Here is a 22,390-nt window from a genome sequence, read left to right on the forward strand (position 1 = left end):
CTGGCCTTTGAGCTGGTTGCAGTAACTGAAGAAACTTTGGAGTCATCGTCCAGGAAGATAATATGTGGTTTCTAAACATGAACAAAGGGTTTGCACAGATATTTGAATGGCCAAAGGGCAGATGTATGGCAAAGTCTGTTATTTGCCCCCAATATCTGTCCTTATTTATATTTCATAGTGTAAAAATCCTAATATTTACCTGGGTCCATGGCCCCCCAGAATAAAACCAACACTTCTCAGGTTTCATTGCAGAATGAGTTCACTTTCGGAATAAATTCACAAGAGAAGGTGTGACCTCAATATTGAACTCCTCTCTTCCCCTCCTCTTGTGACCAATATAAGGTAGAACCTTTTTTTCTTTAATTTATTTATTTTTTATTTTATTTATTTTTTTGGCTGCATTGGGTCTTTGTTACTGTGCGTGGGCTTTCTCTAGTTGCAGCGAGCAGGGGCTACTCTTCGTTGCGGTGTGAGGGTTTCTCATTGCGGTGGCTTCTCTTGCTGCAGAGCATGGGCTCTAGGCACGCAGGCTCAGTAGCTGTGGCGCACAGACTTAGTTGATCTGCAGCATGTGGGATCTTCCCAGACCAGGACTCGAACCCGTGTCTCCTGCATTGGCAGGTGGATTCTTAACCACTGCGCCACCAGGGAAGTCCGCAGGGTAGGACCTTGACTGCCCATTGATCTATGTTGTGAGAGAGATGGTGAAGTTAGAAGTCCCAACCAATTTACAGCTAAAAGATAAATTCCAGGAAGCTTATAAATTAGATTTTAAAAATACATAGATAAATATAAACTGTCAGGCACATCATCCTTGAATAAAGCACATGTAGAGAAGGGGACAGAAAAAAAATCACAAAGATTCATCAGAAATATTTATTGTCCATATAGGAACGGGTGGGAAAAGCTACACCTCTATCTCTTTTCTGTACGCTAAGAATGACCAATTAAATATATAATCCCTAACCTTTAACGAGATGAAGGTAAGATTTATACAACAAGTAGGAGAAGAAATCTGACAATCCAGTGTCCAGAATGAAATGTCAACCCATTTCTATTCCATCAGACCTTAATACAAACATGGAACCCTTTGATCCAATTGCCGGATCAAAGCACCCTGGTCCAGGGGGCATGACTACTACCCATAGACATATCCAGCCGCAGACAGTTTAGCCAATGCTTTGAAGTCAGTAGACTTCTATAAAACACACACACACACACTCACACACCCTAATTTCAGCTTCTCTTAAATACTAGAACATTAAGTTTGTAAAGCAGATTATTACAGTAATAACCTCCAATTTATCTATGCTTCCCTGTATCCACTTGGATAATTCCCTGCCATTCTAACTCTGGGTTTGGTCATTTGACTTGCTTTGGCCAATGGAACAATAGTAAACACGATTCAAGCAGAGACTTAAAAATTAATTGTCTATTGGAGATTTCTCACTTGCTTTCTAGTAACAATGAGACCACAACCATGTAAACTAGTCAGTTGAAGAATGCAAGTTCTCATGGAAAGAGACCTCAGTCAGCCCAGGTGAGACCACGATAAACCAGCCCACCCCAACCCAACCCACTAGCTGACTGAAGATGCCTGAGCCATTTCAGTCAAAACCAGCCAAGACCAGTTAAGACCATAAAAACCACCAAGTTCTTCAATGTCTCAGTCTGCCCAGCAGGGGTGACTGTCATCTTTTCTGAGGGGACGGTCATCTTCTCAGGGGCTTCAGCCTTCCTTCTTGGGGGCATGATTTTCTCTCCAGTCTGAAGATGCATAGGAGCCACAGTTAACCCTCCAGGGGTCACAGCCTGGTGGCCCACAGGGGTCATGGTCTCCTCTCCAGGGGTCTCAGTCTTCCATTCTGGAGCTACAGGGTGCTTTCCAAAGGACAGAGTTTCCCTTGTAGGGGTCACAAGCCCACCTCTGGGGACTGTGGTCCTAGTTTCAGCCTTTCTGTGGGTCTCAGTGGCCATAGTCTCTCCTCCTGGGGGCAAGATCCCCAAATCAGTGGTCAAATCCTTGATCACAGTCAGGCTTTCAGGGCCAATTCTTTAAGAATTCACAGCAGTTGAGAGCCAAAATTTTGGTGAAGGAGTTGAGCTGAACTCTAGAAGAAATCATCAGAAAAGGATGAAATTCCTACCCCTTCCTTCCCATCCTATTACTGGCAGGACTAGACTCACTCCAGGGCTGAAGTACTTGCTCCCAAACCAGAATTGGAGGATTTCCTAATGCACCCACTTGAGGAAATAGATAAACTCTCAATACATAGAAACCCTGCTCCCCTACCTCATCATGGTAACATGATCCCAGGGGCCCATGGGCACTCGGTGGGTCGGCTACATTTCTGGTGAGTAACCTCAAGGACGAGTCTGCCAGTTCTCTATGCTTAAGCCCTTGATTTGACCTTTGCACCTTGAGCAAGACCTTGCCCCCAAAGCCTATTTCTTACTTGTGGAATCCTCAAGGAGAACCCTTTTGTGTCCCCCATTGTGGGAGGCACCAGGAACAAGGCTGAGGGCAAGGAAGCTGCTCTAGACAGCATTTCGTAAAGAATTGGGTTGGAGTCCCATTTCCACCGCTGACTGGCTGTATTATCTTTCTGAGCCCTAGTCTCCTCACAAAATGAGGGTTATAGACCATCTCCAAGATTGTTGCAGCTCTAGCATGCCAGGTTCCATCTCCTAACTGCCAAGGCAGTCTCTACTATCAAAGAGATATCAAAGGAAACCTAATTTCCTTTTCTGGCTCTTGTCCCATGAAAACAGGAAAAAGAAATAGAGAAATAAACTAACACATATTGTGTTCACTATGAGCCAGCATGTTTTCATTCCATATCTCATTTAGTTTGTATTATGTCCTGAGTATAAGGATTACTCCCATTTTGTAGATGGGGAAAACAAAGCTCAGAGAGATCTAATAGAGCATGCATTCAAACCAAGATTAGAAAGCAGACTAACGTGTCATCAAAGCTTATTCTCCTCTTTCAGTGTCATGTTGCCTCACCAAATCCTTTAGATCTAACAGAAAGCACGCACCAGTAGCTGGGTGTGCAACAGCCAACCCGTTTCCAGGTCATAGCTACTCAACAGCCTTCACCAGGAGATTATTCAATGTGTAGACAAGAGGGAAAGGGCCAGTGCCACAGAAAGTGCCCCTGACGTCATCCAGGTCCAATGTCCACACCATGCCCCCCCCCCGAAATGCTCTCTCTTTATGGAAAATGCCTGAAAAAGCAGTAGTCAGTCAACCCACTGTACTAGGTACAATGGCAAAAACAGATGGGATCTCAGAAGGCAATATGGCAGGATGGTTAGGCATGTAGTCTGTATTTGAATCTAGCCTCTACTGCTTATCAGCTATGGGATCTTGAAAAAAGTTACATAAAGCTATGTCTCTTAGTTGCCTCATGTGTAAAAAAAAAATGGATAATAACATTTCCAACATTTTTAGGATCCAAAGAATTCCTACATGCACATGTTACAACATGGGTGGAATTGGAAGACATTATGTAAGTGAAATAAGCCAGATACAAAAAGACAAATACTATGATTCCACTCATAGAAGTACTTAGAGTAGTTAAATTCATAGAGATGGAAGGTAGAGTTGGGATTAGCAGGAGCTGTGTGAGGGAGGAATGGGGAGTTGTTTAATGGGTGTGGAGTTTCAGTTTGGGAAGACAAGAAAGTTCTGAGATGGATAAGGGTGATAGTTACACAACAGTGTGAATGTACTTAATGCTACTGAACTGTAACAAAATGGGTTAAATGGTGACTTTTATGTTGTGTATATTTTGCCACGATTTGAAAAAAATTTTTTTAATTCCTACATGTAAAATATTTGGAGCAATGCTTTGCACATAGTAAATGTTCATAAATGTTAAATATTGTCTGGCTCCCCAGCCTGCTAATCACCATTATCATCATATTAAATGATAGATATTGCTTCATTTTTAAAAAATCACATCAACATACCTTATACCATAGTGATGCTAGAAAGGAGGAGAAGAGCAGATAATATTGTACACTTTACACATATAAGAAAATAAAGGCTTTTATCCATGATTTTTTAAACCTCAGATATAACTAAAAGGCAGATGTTTAGCCTTGAATCAAGGTTTTATTATTACTTTACGAGTGTTTTCTGTAAGGCTGATGGAAAAGATACAGTCTGTCATATCCAAGCAGCTCCATGACTTGGCCAAATCAGTTGGCTCTTTCTGGGATTTACTTTCCCCAAACGTTAAATAAGAATGAACCCCATAATTGTTAAGTTTGAAAATGAAGATTCCGAGATTTTTTCTACTTACAGGCTAACAAGTTAACCTGCCAGTTTTATAGTTATACACACACACATACACTCACATACACACACACACACACACACACTCACACACTGTACAGACAAAGGCCTCATGGAAGCAGAGGGAAACTCTATGCTGGAGCATGAAAGGAACAAAGTCTCACCTTGTAACTGAAGCTGACGGCATCATCATAGCCAACCCACTCCTTCCCTTTGTAGGCATATGGGACATACTGATCATCAATCCAGTGCTTCTTCACTCTCCAGATGAAGGAGCAAATCTGCCAGGAGCATCAGAACAGAGGTCAGTTCTGTGACGTGCGATGGAGAGAAACGCCAACAGACACACCATTTCTCCCCCAGTGTTAAAGAATCCAAGAATCACTTATGAGGGAGTGAGGAGAAGGTGGACTGAAGAGTGGGTAGGGCAGCCACTCACAAAGGACCTCCTCTCTATTCTTCAAAATTTCTGCTATTGCACATTCCTTCCCCTAATATCTGTGATGGAAAAACAGGGAGAGAACCAAGGAGTGGGTGACATCCTTAAGAAACCAAACCGAGGTGTGGTAAATAATGTCAATACTAAACTACAGTAACAAACCTGACTCTGGACCAAACCTGTATCTTTTTCAAAGACTTTCCATTAACAAGTATCTCCTCTGCTTATTAAAACCAACATAAAGTTCCCCATCTAGGTAAGCTAACTTTTGAATCTATAATAAATGTAAAGATCTGGAAGGCAGGGAGAACTAGGTTATTACAATTAAAGAAGCACTGCATGTGGACTGGGTATACAGCACTGAGCTGGAGACCATATGCTGTAAAGATATAGACATGTTCAACTTGGGTTGCAGAAGTTAATATGTAAGTGATTTTTGGGGAGCGTTCATTAAATGTGTTATCAAAATCTCTTTGACCCGTAATGTCCTTCAAAAACACTCCCTCAACTATGTCATCACTCATAACCATGCTTCACTGGATTAACAGGGAAACATCTCCAGGCAGCCAGCACAGAGCATTTTGGAGGGACACCAACACCTCCACTACTACCACAGGCAAAGACACAGCTCTCCCTCTGGTGCCCTTACACATCTGTGTCTATGTGCCTGTTGTTCTCTGCCTAAGAGGTCCTTCCTATCTTGTCATTCCTGCCCATCAGGATTCTACCTGTGCCATAAGACATTCCCAGGTACTATGGCCACACACTCAGTGACTCTTACTATCTTCTCTTGTGTTTCACATTCTGTTAGATCCATGTCTCTTTCCTCCATTCAAGAGCAAGTTTTGTTGAGATGGGGATTAGGGAGTGGAATCGAGCTCCAGGAGAAAGAATCTGTGATGAGGGAGTCTTGGAATTGTTTCAAAATAATCTACTAGTGAGAAGGAAGGAGTCAAGGAGCAGAGAAGAAATAAAATTGGCCATGAGTGGTTATTTCTTGAAGCTGTGTGAGGGGTGTTTGTGAATCAGGGTGAGTGAGAGGAAGTTATACTATTCTTTTACTTTTGCAAATGTTTGAAATTATATATATATGTATATATATATATACACACATTTATATATTGCAAATATTAATTATGTTTAAATAGGCCTATAGAAAGTCAGGATTTACTTAAATATCATTTAAGATTCTTCTAAGGGGTAAAATATCTGTCCCCTTCCACTCAGACTCCACACAGTCCCTCATCCCTTACAAAGGACTCAAATAACTTCCCCTGAAGAAACAGAGAATATCCCAGAGAGTGGGTTTCCCTTGCCCCAGTAAACCACCTCCTTGTCCTGTCTCTAGCCCTCACTCTTGCCTTTCTCCCTGTCCTTGCTCTTGCCCTGGGCTGGGGTGTGGGAGCCCTAACTAACAGACAGAGGTCCCCATTCCTGTCACCTCATAATAAGCCAAGAAGCCAGCTTGCTTGGTGTACTTCCCTGGAGATGCTGGTCCCACAGCTTCTGCCCACAACTCATTCTTAGAGGCTTTGAGGAGGCAAAAAGTACATCCATAGGTGGGGAGCCCCATAAGGAGCTTCTCAGGGGGTGTCCAAGGTTTCACCAGTAGTTCATGGCATATGCCTGCAGGTAAGAAGAATACAAACCCCTCCTACTTACCAAGAGCCAATGGCCTGACTCAGGGACAGATTTCTGGGACACATGAGAGCTTTCTTTTTCTTACCGAAGATTTGGGGTCCTTGGGCATAGAGAACAGCAGGCTACTGTGTCCTGTGAACTTTTCCCAGCTTCCATGTAGGTCATAAGACAAGACGCTGAAGAAATCCAGGTGTCTGTATGGGGCAGGAAGAGGAAATATGAAGATCGTGCTAGCTAAATTTCCAAGTCCAATCATCACAGGACTAACTAGCTAACTAGCTGAACATTGGACACCCAACTTCCCTGCCATTTCTGCCTGTGGGGACTGCCCAAGCTGTGCCCTCCACTTGAGAGGCTGCCCCTGGAACACACAGCTGGTTAGGGACAGTGGTGCATCAGGACCTATGCCATGCTGAGAGTATCCAAGGGAGTGAGCAGGGGTCAGAACAGAAAACAAAGGCATTCAGTCTGATACAAGTGCAAGAGAGGTCTGCATAAATCGTCGTGTGTAAGCAGTTCTGATCCACAGCATAAAAGAGCTTCTGTCCTTCTACCATTTAAGGAACCATTGAAACCCATCTCTTCCTGAAAGTTTTCCAAATGACAAAGTGTAATTGAGCCTTACCAGGTCACAGGTGTAGAAGTTAACATGAATTATCTAATTTAACTTTAATCTGGCCAATGCCCTAAGTACCACAATTGTTTCCATTTTAAAATGAAGATATTGAAACTCAGATGGTTATCTAATTTGTCTAAGGTGACCCAGCTGGGTGAAGTTGGACTCAATCCTGCCTGGCTGTAAGACCAACACTAGCCAACTCACCCCACTGGGTTCTCACCTTTCCTGCCACATTGAAACCACTCTCCCTAATTGTAATCACACAGAGGAACACCCAAGAGCTCTTGTGTTCTGCATCTGCCTCAGTTTTCACATCTGTAAATACTTGATTCTTGAGCTTTGGGAAAATTAGTGCAGAGCTGGCATGTCCAGAGAGCTATGACTCTCTGCCTGGCTTTGTAACATTTGCATGAAGACGTATCCTGTGCTCTGAAAACTGGGCCTGACTGGGCATTCCTATTTTTGTTGCAGTGGCAGTAGTTGGCAACTAATCCATCTATGTGATACGAGCTATCTGGGACCCAGTGAAAGCCTACAGGGGACTCTGGGACAGCAGAGGCCAGACTCCTGGATTCTCTCCTAGAGACCCAGCGATGGGTGCTATAGATCTCTACCCAAGAGGATGCTGTGGTGAGGACTGGTACTACATCACCTCCCGCTGATCTCCTAAGCAAAGCCCAGAATATAATGGAATAATCCTTGTCCCCACCCATGCTCCTGATCAGCCCACCTCCCAAAGGTGCACTCACAGCAGGGCAGGAACTTGGAAAGCTCAAGGACAGTGCTTGGGCACCTCTGGGGTTTTGAGCTTGAGATGCCTCCTTCCCTCCAATGTCCTGTCCACCAAGGCAGCACCCACTCACCTTCCCAGAAGGTGCACATCATACGCTTTTTGGATGACACGGGGGTCCCCAGAGACAGCAGCAGAGAGCAGCAGCCTTGGACGCATGGTGAGCTGCGCCTCCTTCCTGAAAGCAAACAGGAGCTCCTGGGAAGAAAGAGAGGCAGACGCAAGAACCAGACAAAGCAGAGTCTGGGAAAACAAGACTCATCCAAGAAACCTTTATTTACGGAGCCCCTTGAGCCAGGAGAGTCAGACACAGGCCCTGCCCACAGGCTCGTGAGAAAGGCGGACGTGAGCCAATGTGGTAAGTCATTGAACAGAAGGCTGGCAGCAGGCCCAGGAGCAGAGTTCAGACAGCCCACCTGAGGGAGCCCAGGAGCTGCAAGGAGAAGGCATCACTCAGGCTGGAGGGCTGGGCCAAGGCCCGGATGTGACAGAGAGAAAGAGCCACCATAGGGCCCTTGCTAGGCAGCTCTTTGTCCAACACCTGCAGGTGGTGGCAGTAAACAACCTTCTGTTACCGCTGTCTTGCCCTTGTCCCCAGCCTTAGGCTTCCCCTGTGCCCTGAGCCCAGATATGATCAAAGTAGAATCATTTCTGCATTTGGGAGCTGCCAGGCTGGCCTTACTTCAAGTAAAAAGACAAAGGTCCAGCGGTCACGGCTGGGGCTGCCTCTGAGTCCAGGGTACAAGAAGAAGAGGTCCAGACCATCAAAGCCATGTGTCCTCAGGAGGGCTATCACTGAATTGACAAACTTCTCCTGGTTGGCGAATGTGGAAAGCATCGTGGTGAACCTGCAGGGAGACCAGGGGTGAGGCCAGGAGTGTTTTCTGCACAACCTCAGCCTCCCTTACAAAACCCCTTGTTTTGCACCCTGTGGAGGGCACAGTGGATGTGACTGAGGAAAGGAAGGAAGGTCTTTGAAACTCTCAGAGCCTCTTAAAGGCCCTCCCAGCACGGGGCTCCAATACCCAGGAATGGGGACTTCAGGCTCCAGGGAGGATTTGCAAACCACAACTCCCCCTGCCAGATGGAAACAATCACACAGCCTGGGGTGGAGAGAGCAGGCTCAGGCCAGCTTGGCCTCTGAAAACATGGTCTGCCTCTGGCCAGGCACTGTCCCTCTGCTGTTTCCTCGTGGGTAACAGCTCAGTCCTGACACCCTGTCCTGGCACTGACTTTCTCTGCCTGAACAGATTAGGGGAGGGAACATGAGCCAAGGGCCAGCACTTCCAGAAAGATCTCTGGAGCTAACATGGCACAAGAGGCCCATGCTCAGACTAGGAGTTCTGGACTCTTTGCTCTTTTGTTCAACACATATATATGGCATCTAAAAAAAAAAATGGTTATGAAGAACCTAGGGGCAAGATGGAAATAAAGACACAGACCTACTACAGAATGGACTTGAGGATACGGGGAGGGGGAAGGGTAAGCTGGGACAAAGTGAGAGAGTAGCATGGACATATATACACTATCAAACGTAAAATAGATAGCTAAAGGGAAGCAGACGCATAGCACAGGGAGATCAGCTCGGTTCTTTGTGACCACATAGAGGGGTGGGATAGGGAGGGTGGGAGGGAGGGAGATGCAAGAGAGAAGAGATATGGGGACATATGTATATGTATAGCTGATTCACTTTGTTATAAAGCAGAAACTAACACACCATTGTAAAGCAATTATACTCCAATAAAGATGTTTTAAAAATAAATAAATAAAATAAAAGTTGTGTTATCTTGGGTCCTCCCCCAGAGATTCTGATTGAATTGGTCTGAGGTGGATGTCAGGCATAAAAATGTTTCATGTGCTGCCAGAGCACAACCACTGCTCTAATCTCTCCTCCCTGGGCCCCTCTGGCCCTTCACTGTGTCCTGTCTCACCTCTACCTAATCCAGGCCCCTGAGTCCCAGGATGCTTCTTAGGCACCAACAAGCTTATGAAGCCTGGCACCCCTGGACTGAGAGACATTGCAGGGCTGGAACCCACCACACTCAACAACCCACAGCAACAGCTTCCCCATCTCCACGTTCTGAGAACTGTAGGTCTAGCCATGGAACCCCTTTATATGCGCTTCCCCAGGTATGACCCTGGGACAGCACTGGGATAGCCCAGCTAAACACACACAAAACCAAGGACAGTGATTAATGGGCAGCTGCCCCAGAATCACAGTGACCCCGGCATCTCCTGTCCTCCCGCCCAGCAGAGCTATAGCTCTCAGATCCAACAAAGCAACAACTCCCTCTGCCACTGGCACAGAGTGGGTGTCCACCATGGGCCCTGGTGAGGGCGGGGTGGTACTCAGCCCCTCCTCCTGGAATTCAGCCCCACGTGGACTGAGTATGAGGAAGAAACACTGAAGGGCAGCAGTAATTCTATTGTTTTAAGATTAGTGGTTTAGGAAAGCTGTGTAATGTAAAATTAAAAAGCACAAGACATGGACTCAGGCAGGCCAAAGTCTGAATCCTAGTGTCAAAAATTAGAAGTTTTATCATCTTGGACAGTTACTTAGCTCTTTGAGCTTCAGCTTCCACACTTGTAAAACGGAGATAACACTTGAACTTACCTCATAGGGTTTTATACGTATTAAAGAGATAATGTGTCACTTCGTCCCAGCATTGACATATACACACTACCAAATGTAAAATAGATAGCTAGTGGGTAGCAGCAGCATCACAAGGGTAGATCAGCTCGGTGCTTTGTGACCACCTAGAGGGGTGGGATAAGGAGGGTGGGAGGGAGACGCAAGAGGGAGGGGATATGGGGACATATGCATACATAAGCTGATTCACTTTGTTATACAGCAGAAACTAACACAACATTGTAAAGCAATCATACTCCAATAAAGATGTTAAAAAAAAAAGAGAGATAATGTGTGAAAAACTGTTAGTTCAGTGCTCTGCGTATAGTAAGGGCTCAGTCAATGGTAGCAGGTATTAGTGATACCATAAGAGTTTCCCCGAGAGCAGGGTTCTCAAACTCAAATGCTGACAGGCAGGTAATGTAAATCAGTGTAGTGGACACAATAGAATAGTTCACTTTCCACTTAATTGGAAGAATAACAGTTCAAGCTCAGTGATACACTTCAACTAACATGAAGCCTCTTGGTCAGGAGACAGCAGAGATTGGTATGAACAGGGACAGCACTCTGAGTAGCCACTAATTTCTGCCTTGCGGTGAAATAGAACCAATCTTTTGGAGGATTCTTCAATTTCTCAAGAGAAGACAAAAATCTGAATTTTTGTATGAGCCAGGAGTGTTTGAGCCAGTATATGAGCCAATGGTGACACTGTCATGAGAAGTGTCATGAACCTAAGGAATATAATGAATCCAATTCTGGACACCTGGATTTTTAAAATATACAACAATAATACAGCAATAATATGAAGGATACAACAATTTATGAAGGATAAATAACATAGGTCTATACTCCAATGATCCATCAGCTTTCTTTTCTGCTACAGAGGCTCTCAGACCATGAGAAGGTCCCATATTTCAGGGTGTGAACCTCAATCATGGGGGACCAGAAACTGGATGTTCTCAGTGTATCCACTATGCCCGTCCTCTTGGAGAGTCACACAGCTGACCTAATCCACACGCCACTGAGGTGCTAACCAGACATCAATATAATAAATGACACTGGCAAATAACAATGGCTAGTGGTTGAATTCACTTCATTTCCAATATGAAGAAACTAGGAAAGTTTAATTTGTATCAGCAGGTTGCCTGCATATCATGGAATAAAAACAATAAGTATAAACAATGGTATAGAACGTTTAAGGCAAGGATATTTCACTGAAACTTGGGAAAGCCTGAGGGAATACCCCATCCAACAGAGGCTGTGGCCCCACTTCTTCAGCCCTCTTTGCCTTCCTTTATGTCCTCAATGAATATTCATTGAGCACGGGCCAGGCCCTGATAGCCACCTTATGTTTGTGGTGATGAAGACACAGTTTCTGCTCAAGGAGCTTCTAGTCTAGTGAGCACGTGGATCACATCCTCCAGAGCCAGTGTGTGTCTCTCTCTTGTATCTCTTGGATGAGTGCAGAGAGAAGCACATAAGTTTTGTTTCTAAACAGGATTGAGATCCAGTTCCTGCTCTGCACTATCATTAGGTCCCACCTGCATGTTCAATGCCACCCTCCATACCTTCAGATAATATTAACCTGAATCAGGAGATAATTAAGTCCCTGAATGCAACGCTAGATCAGATTTGGCAACATCTCACACCATTGGTAGATTACCCCTGGTGCGCTTTCTAACTCTAATGACCAAGCTCTTACTTGTTTCCCAGTTCCTAGCCCTTGTGCCCTAATTCTTGTTTCTGGGTCTCCACTTTGATTTCTCCTGGTTTATAACTGTAGGCACCACAGTTGGTTCCTAGGGCCTGGGTCCTGACTCATTCTTGCCGGGCTCCTGGGGCCTTACTGCCTGTCTTTAAAGACCTCCCTGATGTGAACGCCTGTCTCTCGTTGCTTCTGAGCCTCCCTTCACCCCACTTCCTGCCCCCCAGCTACCACATCACTGAGATTTCCCACGAGGTTTGCGCCCTTCCACCCAGACTCCTTCCAGGGGCACTAGCTGTTCATGCTGTACCCATCACAGGGCCAAATCTGCCTGCCAACTGAACCTCCTTTATCTGCACCTGGCTCAGTGTTCTGGGCTCCTAGTCTGCTGCAGTGGGCAAGGCTAGATCCCAGACCTCCCTCTTCCATCCATTCAAAAGTGACTAATGATGCTGAGAAGAACGGCAAGATATAACAGTGGATGCCCAGGAGTGACCTCTGCTTCATTCAGGGATGACTGTGCCAAAGAATTGGCAACTAAGCCTCTGTGTGTAGGAGACGATGAATAGTGAAATGCTGAGTGAGGGTCAGGTTGAAAATCACTGTGCCATGTCGCACTGTTCGCTCCCAATCCTCCTCCTTGGGTTCCTGCTGTCAAAAGTACAACCGTTGCTTTGTATTTTTACACACCCACCCAGATACTTAGAAAACACTCCTTAATGGTCAGCCTGTTCTCACGAAATGACAAAAGGCACGTACAATACCTTTTAGTTGGCTTGCTGAAGAAATCCCCACTGCATCACAACCTCTTCCACATTCTACAACACTCAACTAGATGAAGGCAAGATCACAGATGTGAAGGGCTGTGGGTTTAACAAAGCATTTGACCAAATTTTTCATGATTCTCATGTGGAAGAATTGGAGAAGTATGATTCAAACAAAAGCAATTGGTTGAATAACATAAGAACACAAAGAGTGTTGACTCCAGATCAGTGTAAACCTGAAACAGCTTTACCACATCTCTAAAATGAAGGAGATAGACTAGAGCATTGTTTCCCAATATTTAATATAAAAGATAATTTGGGGTTGTACGTTAGGATTTTTTAATTTTAATATTTATGTGCTTATTTTTAATGTGTGTTAGAAAATGTAATTATCCAAAAACCCCATGATTTCTTAGATATTATTTAAGTGTAAAACTTGAGGCAATTCAAAAAAGAATATTTTAATAAAATAGTAAAGGTAACACTATTCATTCAATCTCCTTAGAAGACATTTTGAGAACACCACAATCCTAAACGCATTTTATAACCCAGCAACTTCACTTTTAGAAATTTACCATGCAGACATATCTGCCCAAGTACACAAAGAAAGTATGTTCATTGCAGGTTTATTTGTAACAACAACAAAAAAGAGAATTCCCAACTAACTAAATGACCATTACTTGGAGACAGATAAAAATGTTATTGCACATCCATGCAATGACCCCTTTCTTTACCTTTTAAGCCAGTGGTTTCCTACTGGGCAATAAATCACCCCCATGGGACACTTGGCAATGTCTGGAGACATTTTTGCTTGTCACGATAGGGGCAGGGGTGCTACTAGTACCTAGTGGGTAGAAGACAGGGATGGTGCTAAACACCCTACAAGGCACAAGACAGCCTCCCACAGCAAAGAATTATCCAGTATTGATAATTAATAATCCCAAGGGTGAAAAAAAACCCAGTTAAAGCAGAGTTGCTTTCATTATTGTTCTTGTTCTTTTAATGCCATCACAAACCTGAGATCACATATATACTTACCCCTTATTACCCTAGATTTAAAATTAAACAACTGTTTCAACTCTTGCAAAGTGAGTTCTTTTAGCGAGGATAAGTGATTGATTTATCTTTGTAGCCCCAGAACCAGCAATTAAATGGTCTGCCTTTGGACTGAATGAGCTAAGAAAAAGCACAGCCAAGGAGCACACTCTGGCTTAGAAAGAGGCAACTGGCATTGGGTCCAGTTATAGAAGCAGGGATTGTAACAGCTATATTTTATATTACTTGTTTTTATCTTTCCATTTCCCTCCTGTTACTTTATATGAGGACACTGTTGATGGCTAATTGTTTAAGTTTAAGGTGAAAATATGAACAAATGAACATCATCCCATGATGATAAATAGCTGATGGAACTTTGGGCATCTCTTTTGTTGAGGTCATGACATTTGACCTGCATTTCGGACAAGAGAGGACAGTAGGGGGCAAACAGGCTGGACCACACCAATATTCTCCAATTATCCCTCTACCTCCCCATCTTTCTCCACCTTGCTCTCTGCCTCTGCAAGTTAGTCTGTTTGGACTACATCCAATAGCTCAGTGGGCTCTGCCTGACAGAAGAGTAGATGGAGGAAGGAGAGTGAGGTCAGGGAGTTTATTCCCCTAGGGATCACTCCCTGTGAAGTCACATCAAGGTAACCATAACTCTCCTTCGAGGTTCACTGCTTCTCTCAAGGAAGACTGCTCGACCTGACTATCTCTTCTTCTAGTTTCAGGTAACCTCTCCCTGTAACAGCTCCACTGTTCTAGCCCTGGCTTCCTACACTAGCTCTGTGATTCCCCTACACCACTCCCAAAACTCCGTAGTTACTCTCTTTGTAAATGAACCCTCCTCAAATTATCTTAATTTGAGTATACCATCTGTTTTCCTTAGGACCCTGACTGACAGACCATATAATCTTGGATCATGTTGCTTAATCTTTTTTTTTTTTTTTGCTTAATCTTTATGAACCTGTTTTCCCACCTATAACATTAAAATATTAATAATTATCTTTCTGAGTGTTCAGATTATTAAAAGTCTTACTTTAAATAGAGTGTTTAAAGGGTAAGTACTCAAAAATATAATGACTATTAGCTATTTGCATTTTTTAGGTGCAACAGAAAACTCAACTAGAAGCAATTGAACCAAAATCAAAACGTATTAACACTCATTAAAAGAAATCCAGAAGAGGTGGCTTAATCAGCACTGCTTAATTCAGGTGTTCAGCACAATCATCCAAGACCCAAGTTCTTGATGTGTTTCTTCTCTAAAGGACATGGCCACTCATACCTGAACAAAATCAAAGTCCTGTTGGTAAATATGGAGGAAGGAGGGAGAATAGTTATTAGACAGCCAACTGCGCATGCTACACTGTTATTAAAGTGTATGTTAATGAGCAGCTGCCAAACCTTTGGTGGCACATGAGAGTGGATGGCCCATAAAGACTCTTGGGGAAGGGGGCAGGGGTGGAGTCAGCAGAGCAGGGTCAGAACAAGACAGAAAATACCCTTCATAGAAACCAATGAAGAGGGACTGTTATTCCTGATGACAGTGATGACTTCGCAGAAAGATTCCCGTAACTCTGACAACAGCTTCCATTCACTTCCAACCTCACAGAACATGCAGTATTTTCCCCACTAACCAAGACAGTAATTGTTGGAGTTGTGGGGTTGCAAACAACAGACACCAGCTCTGGCTAAATCAATCAAAACAGGAATTCAAAGGAAAACCTGTAAGGCAACTTAGAATCAATGGGCATGTTGTAGAATAGTCTTGAAACACAGGCAGTGTATATATGTCCATTCTCTAGTAGGTCTGTGTCTTTATTCCCGTCTTGCCCTTAGGTTCTTCATGACCACTTTTTTTTTTTTTTTAGATTCCATATATATGTGTTAGCATACAGTATTTGTTTTTATCTTTCTGACTTACTTCACTCTGTAGGACAGACTCTATGTCCATCCACCTCACTACAAATAACTCAATTTCGTTTCTTTCTATGGCTGAGAAAAATTTCGTTGTATATATGTGCCACATCTTCTTTATCCATTCATCTGGCAATGGACACTTAGGTTGCTTCCATGTCCTGGCTATTGTAAATAGAGCTGCAATGAACATTGTGGTACATGACTCTTTGAATTATGGTTTTCTCAGGGTATATGCCCAGTAGTGGGATTGCTGGGTCATATGGTAGTTCTATTTTTAGTTTTTTAAGGAACCTCCATACTGTTCTCCATAGTGGCTGTATCAATTTATATTCCCACCAACAGTGCAAGAGGGTTCCCTTTTCTCCACACCCTCTCCAGCGTTTACTGTTTGTAGATTTTTGATGATGACCATTCTGACCAGTGTGAGGTGTTATTGCGTTGTAGTTTTGATTTGCATTTCTCTAATGATTAGTGAGGTGAGCATCCTTTCATGTGTTTGTTGGCAATCTGTATATCTTCTTTGGAGAAATGTCTGTTTAGGTCTTCTGCCCATTTTTGGATTAGGTTGTTTGTTTTTTTTGATATTGAGCTGCATGAGCTGCTTGTAAATTTTGGAGATTAATCCTTTGTCAGTTGCTTCGTTTGCAAATACTTTCTCCCATTCTGAGGGTTGTCTTTTCGTCTTGTTTATGCTTTCCTTTGCTGTGCAAAAGCTTTTAAGTTTCATTAGGTTCCATTTGTTTATTTTTGTTTTTGTTTCCATTTCTCTAGGAGGTGGGTCAAAAAGGATCTTGCTGTGATTTATGTCATAGAGTGTTCTGCCTATGTTTTCCTCTAAGAGTTTGGCCTTACATTTAGGTCTTTAATCCATTTTGAGTTTATTTTTGTGTATGGTGTTAGGGAGTGTTCTGATTTCATTCTTTTACATGTAGCTGTCCCGTTTATGTTTTGGTTTTTGATAATAGTCATTCTGACAGGTGTGAGGTGTTATTTCATTGTAGTTTTGATTTGCTTTTTCCTGATGATTAGTGATGTTGAGCATTTTTTCAGGTGTCTGGTGGCCATATTTATTTACTTATTCATTTATTTATTTATTTACATTTGGAAAAATGTATTTTAAGTCTTCTGTTCATTTTTAATGAAGTTGTTTGGGTTTTTTGATATTATGTTATATGAGTGCTTTATTATTCTAGATATCAACCCCTTATTGAATATATGATTTGCAAGTGTCTTCTCCCATTCAGTAGGTTGCCTTTCTGTTTTGTTGCTGGTTTCTTTCCCCTTGCAAAAGCTTTTTATTTGCTATAGCTCCATTTTTCTTTCTTTCTTTCTCTCTTTCTCTCTTTTCTCTTCTTTCTTTCTTTTTTCTCTCTTTCTTTCTTTCTTCCTCCCCCACCCCCCATTTTGTTGTCCTTGCCGGAGGAGGCCGATCCAAAACATTATTGCTAAGATCTAAGTCAAAGATCTGACTGCCTATGCTTTCTTCTAGGAGTTTTATGGTTTCAGGTCTTACATTCTTACATTCAAGTGTTTAAAACCAATTTGAATTTAGCTTTGTATATGCAATAAGATAGCGTGGCCCAATTCATTCTTTCACATATAGCTGTGCAACATTCCTAACACTATTTATTGAGAAGACTCTCTTTTCTCCCCCGTTCTGTGTTCTTGCCTCCTTTGTCATAGCTTAATTGATCATATGAGCATGGATTTATTTCTCAGCTCTCTATTCTGGTCCATTGATCTATGTGTCTGTTTTTGTGGGAGTATCATAGTTTTGATGTCATATTTTACATATTTTTATTTTCATACCCTTAACTAATCATTTTAGATGTAGATTATTTTACTACTTTTGTCCTTTAGCTTTATACTAGCTATAGGTGGTTGATCCACTGCCTTTTTCTTTATGTTTGCATTTATCAGTGAGAATTTTCTTTCATAATTTTTTGTATCTAGTTGTGGCCTTTTCTTTTCCATTTGAAGAAGTCCCTTAACATTCCTTACAGGGCCAATTTACTGGTGATGAACTTCTTTTACAGTTGCTTCTCTGGGAAACTCTTTTCTCTCCCTCAGTTATGAATGATAACTTTGCTGGGTAGAGTATTCTTGCTTTTTTTTTTTTTTTCTTTCAACACCTTTAATATATCATGCCACTCCCTTCTGGCCTGTAAACTTTCTGCTGAAAAATCAGCTGATAGTCTTATGGGGGTTCCCTTGCATGTAACTAGTTGATTTTCTCTTGCTTCTTTTAAGATTAATTTTATCTTTAACTTTTAGACATTTTAATTATGTCTTGGTGTGGGTCTCTTCTAGTTCATCTTGCTTGGGACTCTTTGTGCTTCCTAGTCTTGGATGTCTGTTTTCTTCACCAGGTTAGGGAAGTTTTCTGCCATTATTTCTTCAAATAAGCTTTCTGTCCCTTTCTCTCTCTCTTCCTTCTCAGACTCCTATAATATGAATGTTACTACAATGTGATGTTGTCCCCAAAGTTTGTTAAACTCTCCTCATTTTAAAAATTATTTTTTTTTTTGCTGTTCCAATTGTATGGTTTCCACTGCTATGTCTTCCAGCTTACTGATCTCTTCTTCTCTGTCATCTAATCTGATGTTGATTCCATCTAGTGTATTTTTTACTTCAGTTATTGTATTCTTCCCAATTTGTTCTTTTGTATATTTTCTATCTCTTTGTTGAAACTCTCACTGTGTTCACCCTTTCATACTCTATGATCATTACTCCATGATCATTACTTTGAACTCCTTATCAGTAGATTACATATCTCCTTTTTGTTCAATTATTTTTTTGAGGTTTAGTCTTGTTCTTTCAGTGGAACATATTCCTGTGTCTCCTCATTTTTTCTAACTCTCTGTTTGTTTCTGTATATTAGATAGACCAGCTACATCTCCCAGTCTTGAAGGAGTGGCTTTATGTAGCAGAATTCCTATGGGGACCAGAGAGCAATCACTTCTGGTCACCAAAGCCAGGCACTCTAGAGGTGTACCCTGCATGGGCCTTCCTGTTGTGGTGGTTCTATGACAGTTGTGGGTGTGCTGGTAGGTGGGACTAGCCTCCAAGCTGGCTGAAAGTGAAGCTAAGCCACAGGTCTTGTAGGTGTACTGGTGGGCAGAGCTGGCTCTGGGGAGCTGACTCAGGGTACAGCTGCAACATTTAAAGCACACTTCTGGACAGGACTGACCCCTGGACTATCAGACTTAGAATTCACACCCACCACCACATTCCTCCTCTACCAGGGACAGAGCTGGTTGTGAGTCAGCTCCCCAGAACAGGGAGACAGTCAACAGTTAGCATGCTTCAATCACCCAGTCCCCTTGAAAGAGACAATACTTTTCAGAAGAGAAAAAGGACCCAGCAATCTGCTGCTCCCCTCCCTGATTCCTGATCACAGGGTTCTACAACACACTTACAGCTCAGAAAAGCCTGAGTCCAGCACAGCAAGTGAGCAGTCTTCACTAACAGAGACCAGGAAGGGAGCATTAGGAGAGAAGAAGAAGGTTGAGAAAGGTAAAGCCCATGGGTCTCAAGACAAAACCTGACTGGGCAATTCCCAAAGCCCACTCTAAAATGATCAGAGAAGGTGGCCTGATCCCCACTTTGGGTTAAAGTCTGGCTACCACTCAAGTCTACAGTACAAGTTCCAAGGAAAGATAAAGGAAATGGAGGAAAGCCAGGGTTGACAGCCATCCTGGCAACTAACCATCCCATCTAGTCCCTCCCTGTAGCTTTCGCAATAACCCAGAAACACAGGCTTTCCAACCACACCACCCTACAAGCCCACAATATTAACCATTTTGGATGTTGAGCAGGAACAAGACCATATTTTAGCCATTTACCGTCAGAGACCATACAACCCAAAAAATGGACTACAGTCTTAAGAGATCTTTCACATTCCAAAACCTCAGCTACAACAGTGCCTGCTTTAAGGAGCTACCCAATCAGCTAATGCTACGCCAACACAAGCACCCCCCCCCTCATTCTTCCTATTCATACCCACCAGGCCCTTGATGACAAAGAACAGTACCTGTGTGGGGAGAACACCAGCCCAGTGACACACTGGGAGTGCACAGCTGAGCTGAGAGCACAGCTTGCACTCTTGGTGTCCACAAGGGAGACAGCCTCATTCTCATCACCTGAAGGAAAGACAGAGTACATCACAGAGGTTACGAGCATAGGCTTTGGACTCAACCAGATTTGGATTTGAATGCCCTCCATCTTGAACAAGTTAATCACTCTGAGCATCAGTTTCCTCTTTGGTAAAGTAGGAATAATTGGTCATTTGGGGGTTGTGGAAATTAAATTAATGGATGACATAATTGTTATCACAAACTATGTCACCATATACCCAGCCATATCACCATGTTAACACAACTGTCTCTACTATACAACCGTATTCCCTATGTAACAATCTACTTGCTTTGCGGCCCACTGACTTCTAGCCATGAATACAAGAGCCACAGCAAACAGTCAGGAATCAAATCTACTAGGACAAAAATCATCATGCTCTCCAAAGCTAAACTAAAACCACTTTTGGATCATCCCACCTCCCTACACCCCCATGAATATAATTCACCTTGCACCCAAGTGTGCTGATGAGACTGAGCAGCCAGAGTCTCGAATTATGGAGTCAGCTCTCTCGCTCATCCTCCCCTTCCCAGAGTGAACACACAGTTCGACATGCTGCCTTACCAAAGACAAAGACTTCACTCTGCTGAGGATGCCAAGACAGGGAGGCGGGAAGGTAGCCAGAGGCACTGCAGCCTGCAAAGGGGACAAGAGGGGTCTGGAACAAGACTCTGAGCCCAGCTCTGAGCCGAAGCTTCTCAGGCAAAGTCACTCGAAATCCCAGGAGCACCTTTATTCAGTTTCCCAAGCCCTGCTAAGGCAGTCCTGTCCTCATCCTTGACCCTCCCAACCTACATCAACCCATCAGCCTCCTGCCCTTTCCAGACGTGAGTCACGGGCAAGTTTCAAAACAAAGCATGAAGATAACAACTCTGGCCCCTTTGTTCACCCATCCAGGAAATGTAAATGACCCACCCAGGAACCAGCCCTTCCTCTTGGGACCCACTGCATGAAATGGGGTCAGCAGAACTTTAGTGGGAAGAAAACAATTTTGTCACTTGTGTCAAAGTGACTGGGCATCTGGCACCTTCACCTTTGACTCTGGCCAAGGAAAGCCTCTTCCAGGTGGATTCCTAGTACCATCTAAAACAAAACAGCCAAGGCTAGGACTGAAAAGGAAAGAGCATGCACTCATCTCAGTATGAATTCAGAACCATTTGCTGAGCAAGTTCCCAAACCTTGATGCTAAGAAGCAAAAGGAAACAGAAACTTAATGTTGACCTACACTGTCTACATAAAAACATGTGTTCAAACAAGAAATTCCTTTAACAGACACATCCTATGTCTTTGCCTACTGGACATCTGATACAGCCTATTTTTACAGTAGATTGCAAAATCTCTAAGGAAACCTTATAGACATGTCATAATTAGTCACTGGGTTCTTATAATAGGTCCAAAATATTACTTAATGAGGCCAGTATGACACTAAAGACATACAAAGGAGGCCTAGAGACTCGATGGGAGCAGGGACCCACCAGAAGTCTTTGCTACCACTGACAGCTTGTGTGCCAGAGCTCAGGGCACTGACTGTAGACATGATGTCATCATGCTTATAGTTGCAGAACTTGCTGACAATGAGTGTCGAATTCTCATCCAGCTCCCACAATTCAACAGCACCTGTTGGAAGTGGGGAAGAGGGTGAGGAAAACAAGCTTGGATTATGCCAAGACAGCAATTCACTTCTAGGATTCAAGTAGTCCATTGTCAATAAACTAACAAATTAAGTTATTCCTATAAAAGCAAAGTCTGCCATCTTTAGAAGGTTTAACTAACTCTCAGGCCATTTGGCTTTATTCTGGCATTACTGATGTCCTACTAACAGTCCAGAAAATTAGGTGGGGAAAGCTTCTAGAAAAAGACAGGGAAAGATGGAATGGCTAGTAAAATCCATTATCCTGCTTCCAGTAAGAAAACATTGTAAAATAAGTTCTTAGGAGACAAAGATGAATCTCCACAATGATCTGTGTAGCACACAGTCCAGTATGGTTAAATCTTCTCTGTTATTTGGACACTAATAAATATTTGTTGAACAATTTGAATAAATGTCTTACAGAGTCGTAAAAAATATGTTGAATAATTCAGTGTCTTCTCAGTGACTGGCTAAGTTCAAAAACCCTCCACATAACTGTCTTGAATAAGTAGTGTTCAAGCTCAACTTCCAGAGAGGTTCAACCTTTAATGTCCCACATTTACCTTCCATGCAATGTCTGCCAACACCCAAATGATGTTTTTTTTTAATTCCAGAGTCTCCATTGCTGAGCCTGACATTCAAAACAAAGAAAGCAAAATGGGAAGAAACGGAAAGATACAGGTAGTACAGATTGGACATTCTTTTCTCTGAGGTGCTCATTCAAATTTTTACCCATTTTTAAAATTAGGTTCTATTTCTTACTGTTAAATGTTAC

The 22,390-nt window shown here is 42.9% G+C and overlaps 1 pseudogene; it reads right to left on the bottom strand.

Annotated features, from left to right (window-relative positions):
• Positions 1–1,611: 1,611 nt before the first annotated feature.
• Positions 1,612–22,185, bottom strand: LOC103009843 (oviduct-specific glycoprotein-like; annotated as a pseudogene).
• Positions 22,186–22,390: the final 205 nt, after the last annotated feature.

This window comes from Balaenoptera acutorostrata, chromosome 1 (genome assembly GCF_949987535.1).
Source record: "Balaenoptera acutorostrata chromosome 1, mBalAcu1.1, whole genome shotgun sequence".
Classification (NCBI taxonomy): domain Eukaryota; kingdom Metazoa; phylum Chordata; class Mammalia; order Artiodactyla; family Balaenopteridae; genus Balaenoptera; species Balaenoptera acutorostrata.